Here is an 8,094-nt window from a genome sequence, read left to right on the forward strand (position 1 = left end):
GAGGAAGGCCAATGAAAAATTCCTAGGTGCTTTCTTTTTACTTCCTGTTTTTACCCCTTGCTCTAAGCGAAAATCTACCATATTGATGATGATGCTGGTCAAAAAGACCTTATTTCTTCTTCCTCCCTTTCTACATTTTCCCTGCCTTTTCCCTCTCTCCTTCCTTCTCTTTTTCCCTCTCTCTGAACGGAGTTCCTCTCTCTCACTCTCTCTCTCTTACTCTCTTTCCCACCTCCCTCATTCTCCATCCATTTCTCTCCCTGCCTTTCTTCCCACATATATTTAGCAAATGCCTTATATCTGTCAAGCCCCACTGTACTGGGCCCTTGGAAGATCAAGATACCCATTGTTCCTGTCTTCCTTGAGCTTATGGTCTAGATAAGAATAAACAAGAAAACAAATAAGTGTACACAAGTAGACTCACAACCTGTACAAGTACCATGAACAAAAAACGTACAATAGCAGACAACACCAGGAAAGGAGTGTGGGCAACCTTTGGGGATGACATTTGAGGGTCTGAGGGGAGACCTGGCACAGGAGAAGAAATCAAGCATCTGAAGAGCTAGGGAAGGTGACCTGGGTGGTGGGAGGAGAGGAGCTTGGCTTAGATGAAGAATGAAGAAGAGGAGGACACAGCTGGTTTATGGAGTGTGGGGCAAGTAGAAGATGAGATCATTCCCGGTCTACTAGGACATGGTAAGGAGTTTGGATTTTATTCCAACTACAAAGAGTAGACATTGGAAGCACTTAAACTGTGAAGAAGAATGTGCAACTTTCATTTTCTTGAAAAACTACTTTGACTATTATGCGGAGAATGGAGCAAAAGGAGACAAGATGGAAAGCAGGAAGACTGCTGAGGAGTCTACTGTGGAAGTCTAGACAAGAAAGGATGGTGACTTGGTGAACTGTGGCCATAGAGATGAAAGAAGTGAGTGAAATTAAAAGTTTTTTAGGAGGGAACATTGACAGGAGTTGCCAACGGATTAGACATGAGTACTGGGGGGAAAGAGGGCATCAAGGATGACCCTTGGGTTTCTGGCTTGATGAACCTCATGGAAGGTGGTGACATTGGTGGTAGGTGGTGTCTGGGGTAGGGCCAGGTTTGGGTAAGGGAAGGACAGTACAAATGAAGTGTTCTGTTTCAATGTGTTAAGTTTGAGATACCTACGAGACACCCAAATATCAAATAGGAATCTAGAATTCTGTGACTTTGGGCTAAAGATACATATACTGGAGTTATCAGCATATAGGTGTCATTTAAAGATATAAGAGTATATAAGATAATCTAAGGATAGCAAGTGCAGAGAGGAGACCCAAGCTCTCAAGCCCTTAGCTCTGGCAGCAAAGAGTAATTAGCAAAGGGTATTAAGAAGCAGCACTGAGAGGTAGGAGGAAAACCAGGAGAATTGAGTCTTACAGAAGCCAAGAAGAGAAGAGTGTGGTTAGAAGGAGTAGCTGTCAACCACTTAAAAGGGAGTAGAGTTTAATGTGTGTCTATCACAACCAGAAAGATGCATATGAGACCCCTCCCCCACCCTCAAAGAGCTCAGTATCTCATCACCCTTTCTAAGATTTGTAACAGTTCCGGTTTATATCAGGGGAACCTGCCCCGGATAGTTAACGTGGGTTCTTCTCTATTTCCCTAAGCATTGACTGGTTTGAGAAATAAAGGGAAAGAGTACAAAAGAGAGAAATTTTAAAGCTGGGAGTCCAGGGGAGACATCACATGTTGACAGGTTCCATGATGTTCCCTAAGCCATAAAACCAGCAAGTTTTTATTAGTGATTTTCAAAAGGGGAGAGAATGCACAAATAGGGTGTGGGTCACAGAGATCACATACTTCACAAGGTAATAAAATATCACAAAGCAAATGGAGGCAGGGTGAGATCACAGGACCACAGGATGGGGCAAAATTAAAATTGCTAATGAAATTTTGGGCACGCATTGTCATTGATAACATCTTATCAGGAGGCAGGGTTTGAGAGCAGACAAACTGTCTGACGAAAATTTATTAGGTGGGAATTTCCTCGTCCTAATCAGCCTGGGAGCATTACAGGAGACCAGGGCTTATTTCACCCCTTCGGCTTTGATCATAAAAGACGGCCGCCTCCAAGGGGGCCGTTCATAGGCCTACCCTCAGGGGTGCATTCTCTTTCTCAGGGATGTTCCTTGCTGAAAAAAGGAATTCAGTGATATTTCTCCTATTTGCTTTTGAAAGAAGAGAAATATGGCTCTGTTCTGTCTGGCTCACTGGCAGTCAGAGTTTAAGGTTATCTCCCTTGTTCCCTGAACAATGCTGTTATCCTGTTCTTTTTTCAAGATGCCCAGATTTCATATTGTTCAAACACACATGCTCTACAAACAATTTGTGCAGTTAATACAATCATCACATGGTTATGAGGTGACATACATACTCCTCAGTTTACGAAGATGACGGGATTAAGAGATTAAAGTAAAGGCAGGCATAGGAAATCACAAGGGTATTGATTGGGTAAGTGATAAGTGTCCATGAAGTCTTCACAATTTATGTTCAGAGATTGCAGTAAAGACAGGGGTAAGAAATTATAAGAGTATTAATTTAGGGAACTAATACATGTCCATGAAATTTTTGCAATTTATGTTCTTCTGCCATGGCTTCAGCCAGTCTCTCCGTTTGGGGTCCCTGACTTCCCACAACATCTCTCCCTTTCTTTTTATATAAATGTGCCATAGCAATGAAGGCTTGTTCATTCTCTTGATTTTTAAACTGGATTCTTTGACTGGTCTGGCACACTAAAAACAAGATGATTACACAGAGAAACATAATTCCAAAATTTACTACAGTGGAGTCCCCAGTAGACTTAATCCAAGTAGTGAGGTTTAATCCATAAATATTTTCTGCCACCTGATCTAATACCTCAGCTCCAGGCACAATGGATAAGTGAGCTTGAGAGGTTTCAAAAATTTGTTGCTTTAATTTGGTTACGTCCAATGATAAATTATCTTCCCTACCCAGAAGGTGTCCTTTGACCATTTCCCATGAATGATCACTCTTGTTATAGGAATACAGGGTGATACAGAAATCAGAGGTATTCCAGTTGCACTGCATTTGCATGCGATGTTCGAGACTCATTACCCAATCTCCAAGCCAAATAACAGACTGTCTTAAATCATTAATTTGATTAACCAATTTTTGATCAATGCCTTGTTGAGAATTCCACATTTGGGTGGAATTGGTTTGCCGGTCATTAACAAAATGAGCCATTTGAATAGATTGATGTAATGTCATTCCAGCAGTGGTGGCCAGTGCAGTGACTGTAATTAAGCCCATGATCACAGCGATTAAAGTGAAAACAAATCTCTTAGATCTTTTTAGAATTCGCTGTAACACTTCATTAATTAAATGTATTGAGTGGGAGGATTTCCAAGGTCTGGGCAAGATTACTGGAATCCAGATTCCTTCTCGAGCTCGAACCAACATTACACTTTTCCTGAAGTCAAAATGGGAGTTAATACAACAGTAAAAGTAAATTTTTAACAATCCAATTTATGTAAAGCAATATGAAAAAAAGACAATCTTTAAGATCAATAACTATGAGGGGCCAATTTTTAGGTATTAAAGCAGGGGCAGGCATGCTGGGTTGGACGGCTCCCATAGGTTTAATTACAGTGTTAATGGCCCTTAAATTGGTTACCATCTGCCACTTGCCTGATTTCTTTTTTACTAGAAACACTGGAGAATTCCAGGGGGAAAGAGAGGGTTCCACATTTCCAAGTTGTAACTGTTCAGTAACCAGTTGAGTTAAACCCTACAGTTCTATTTATTTATTTTATCTTATTTATTTATTTATTTTAGAAAGCAGCCACTGCTGAATCCAAACGTGTGTGTCAGATTTTCATTGTAAAGGGATAGGATCAGGAGGCGTGGCAGCGGCCGTCACTAAAACAGTCCTGTTTTCTTTTATAATAACTGGGAGGGGTTTAGTAATCCCTTCATGTTTTGGACTGAGACCGAGTCCAGGAACAAACCCCATGTTTTCCATCATATGCTGACTGGGAGCACTATAAGAGTTATGTGGAATATTAATTTTAGCCTCAGTATCTACTAGGCCCTCAAAACTTTTTTCCTTTAATGTGTACGGTGTAGGTGGGCCATTGTTTAGAAATTACATTAATCCAAGAAGTGGCCTTTTCACTGCTGGAGCCCATCTTAGGGCCACCATCCCAGGGCCGCGTGTCTTATCTCCTTTGTTTAAAACGGTATTAGGTAGTAAAAGCAATTGAGCTTGTTTAACAGTAGTAAAAGAAACAGGAGCTTGACCTGGGGCACATAATTTATCCCAAGCTCTCATACACACCTTTGTTACTTGTTTTGTGATAAGAGTATCAAAGCCTAATTGGGCATAAGTATTAGAGAAACTATCAGAACCTGTGAGCTGAGCCTGAGTAATTAGAATGCCATTAGTTCGATTTAGTTGAGCCTGCAGACAGGCCTCCTCTGCCCACCAGGCTGAGCTGGAACAGCTTTTTGCCAAAAGGTCCCAGTCTAAAGGAAGCAAAATGACCTCAGTACAAAAAGTTTGTAATATCATTTTAACGTAAGGAGAAGTAGGGTGATACTGAGTACGAGCATCCTTAAATTTTTTTAAAAAAGTAAAATTGAGCAGCGCATATCGACACAGACCAAAATGAGAGTGTGAGAAAGGGGAACTGAAGGAGTAGAAGAAGCAGAAGTATACTGGTGATTACAGGCGTTTATGTGTGAAGAAGGGTACAGAGAAGCTGGTTGAGTGGATGGCAAAGTGACCAGTTGAGGAACCGAGATGACAGGAAAGTGAGGGGCTGAAGTGGACAGGAAGGGCCTGTAGAATTATAGGTAAATTGTAGTTTGGTCCTGGAGCCATTAGGTGACACCCAGAGGCAAATGCTGCAAAGGTTTGAAGAGGGAAGAATTAGCATATCTATGGTCCATATGGTCCTGGGCTGTGTGAGTCCTGGCCTTGGGAGCTTCAAGTACTGGCTCTTCATGAAAAAAAGTACGATCATCAGGGGGTAACATTAAGTCAAAGTCACTGGAGTTAGACATCGAATTTTTGGTGTCTTTAGGTAGGGGAGGAGTAGTTGAAGGGAGAGGCTGATCAGATAACGAAGGCCCTGTGGGAGAGGAAAGTTGAGGAGGTATTAGTATGGCATGCACCAAGGCCCAATCATCCCAAACAGTGATGGGAACATAATTCCCTGTCCAGACCAGTTCCTGGAATGCTGCAGCAAGATCCCATACTTTTACATATATGGTTCCTTTTTCAGGAAACCAAGGACAGTATTCTTCCACCACCCTGAATAGAGTGACCATATTTTCCGTGGTTACTCGGACCCTTCCCTGTTTTAACAGGTCTACATCTAAGGTTTCTTTTTCAGGAAACCAAGGACAGAATTTTACCCCTGCCCTGAATAGAGTGACCGTATTTTCCATGGGCACTCAAACCCTTTTTTATTTTAACTGGAGTTTAATATAGAAGAGGTAAGTATAATTTTTATACTCCGTGTAACCCACAGTTAACCCAGACCATACACAGACTACTTACCAGTCATCAGGGAGTTGAACACGCATATCTGTGGACCATACCGATGACGTTTCTCCACACCTACCAAAGGGAATCAGGTTCCCATATGCACCTAGGAAAAAAGAAAAAACCACTTTGGTGCATCAGATATTGGGGGAACCTGCCCCCGATAGTTAACGTGAGTTCTTTTCTACTTCCCTAAGCATCGACTGGTCTGAGACAGAAAGGGAAAGAGTACAAAAGAGAGAAATTTTAAAGCTGGGTGTCCGGGGGAGGCATCACATGTTGGCAGGTTCCGTGATGCTCCCTAAGCCATAAAACCAGCAAGTTTTTATTAGTGATTTTCAAAAGGGGAGGGAGTGTACGAATAGGGTATGGGTCACAGAGATCACATGCTTCACAAAATAATAAAATATCACAAAGCAAATGGAGGCAGGGTGAGATCACAGGACCACAGGATGGGGCAAAATTAAAATTGCTAGTGAAGTTTCAGGCACGCATTGTCATTGATAACATCTTATCAGGAGGCAGGGTTTGAGAGCAGACAAACTGTCTGACCAAAATTTATTAGGCGGGAATTTTCTCGTCCTAATAAGCCTGGGAGCACTACAGGAGACCGAGGCCTAATTCATCCGTTCGGCTTTGACCACAAAAGATGGCCGCCTCCAAGGGGCCGTTCGTAGGCCTACCCTCAGGGGTGCATTCTCTTTCTCAGGGATGTTCCTTGATGAGAAAAATAATTCAGTGATATTTCTCCTATTTGCTTTTGCAAGAAGAGAAATATGGCTCTGTTCTGTCTGGCTCACTGGCAGTCAGGGTTTAAGGTTATCTCCCTTGTTCCCTGGACATTGTTGTTATCCCGTTCTTTTTTCAAGGTGCCCAGATTTCATATTGTTCAAACACATATGCTGTAAAAACAATTTGTGCAGTTAACACAATCATCACAAGGTCCTGAGGCGACATACATCCTCCTCAGTTTACAAAGATGACGGGATTAAGAGATTAAAGTAAAGACAGGCATAGGAAATCACAAGGGTATTGATTGGGTAAGTGATAGTGTCCATGAAATATTCACAATTTATGTTCAGAGATTGTAGTAAAGGTAGGCATAAGAAATTATAAAAGTATTAATATGGGGAACTAATAAATGTCCATGAAATCTTCACAATTTATGTTCTTCTGCCATGGCTTCAGCTGGTCCCTCCATTTGAGGTCTCTGACTTCCCGCAACAGGTTCAGCTTGATTTCATTGGACAAATACTTGATGAGTAACTAGTATGTGTTGATGCAAGGATACAGAAGCAGAGGTCCTGCCCTCAAATAGCTTGTAATAAGGGCAGATGGTAAAAAGTTGCATGCATTTGTGGCCTTACCTTCTCTTTACACCCTCTCACAGGTTTCCTTCCCCTAATAACAGGTGTCTAACATCTAATTTCTTGACAAGCCATAAGCTGGCCAGAGAGTGAGGCAACCAAAGGCAGAGGCCCCCAGGATTTCCCCAGGATTTTCCACAAGTCAAGACTGAGCTACTTCCACTATACTAAAAGGAAGAAGGAGAAGAAGAAGAAGAAGAAGTGATGAAAAAAGGTGCAAAATAGTGTAGTATGTTTTGAATAAAAAAAAAAACTTTGACATAATATACAGAGTTATATAAAAATAAGGCCAAAATAAATCTTTATCTTATGAAAATATTAATTATTTGCTAACTACAAGTAGTAGGGTCTGCTAACGTGATACTCAGTTTGTATGATACGTGTTTCTCAGTGGTCTTAGTGTGCCTTTGTGACTGAATGAAGGTCAAAAGTCTACAGTCAAGAGTCTCTCGCCTATCCTGCGATAGGTCACAGAGGTCACCTGGGGCCATATCTATGGGCCAGGCATTGATCTTTGGTCACATTGGCGAAAGCACTGGGACTAAATTTTCTGGATGAGGTGATTTGCAGGAGACCTTTTTTTCCATTGAATCAAAGTCATTTTTAGATCAGGAAGAAACTCTGGAAATAATGAATCCAAAACCCATTTTATAGGTGAGAATATTGAGAGCCATTGACATTAAATTATTTATTTAAAGTAACACTGCTACTGTGTTTTAATTCATCTCTTACCACCTCCCTGACCCCAGCTAAGTTCAACATACATAATAGATGCACAGCAACTGCACGTTACGGGTTCAGTTCAGGGCTCAGGGTTCAGGGTTGAATGGGTGTGGTCTGGGCAGCTCTGCCACCCATGAGCTGCTGACTCATGCTCGGAACACTGAGATTTGATTCTCTCCTACCTCCCTCCAATTCTAAAGAGGATGATAATAATAACAAATCCATATAGGCTTTGTTCTAAGTACTTGAAAACACATTAACAAGTTTATTTCTGTGGGGCAGGTACACCTATTATGCCTGCTTTACAGAAGCAAAAACAAAGGCACGTAGTAATCAAGTAACTTCCTTAAGTTTACAAAGTTAGCTGTGGGACAGTTCTGGTAGTTTGGTTGCAATATCCATGTTCTTATCTACTGTGCTACACATTGCCTCCTGAGGTGGAAGTCAAACTTACA

This window comes from Colobus angolensis, unplaced genomic scaffold (assembly GCF_000951035.1).
Source record: "Colobus angolensis palliatus isolate OR3802 unplaced genomic scaffold, Cang.pa_1.0 Scaffold51, whole genome shotgun sequence".
In the NCBI taxonomy this organism is placed as follows: Eukaryota; Metazoa; Chordata; class Mammalia; order Primates; family Cercopithecidae; genus Colobus; species Colobus angolensis.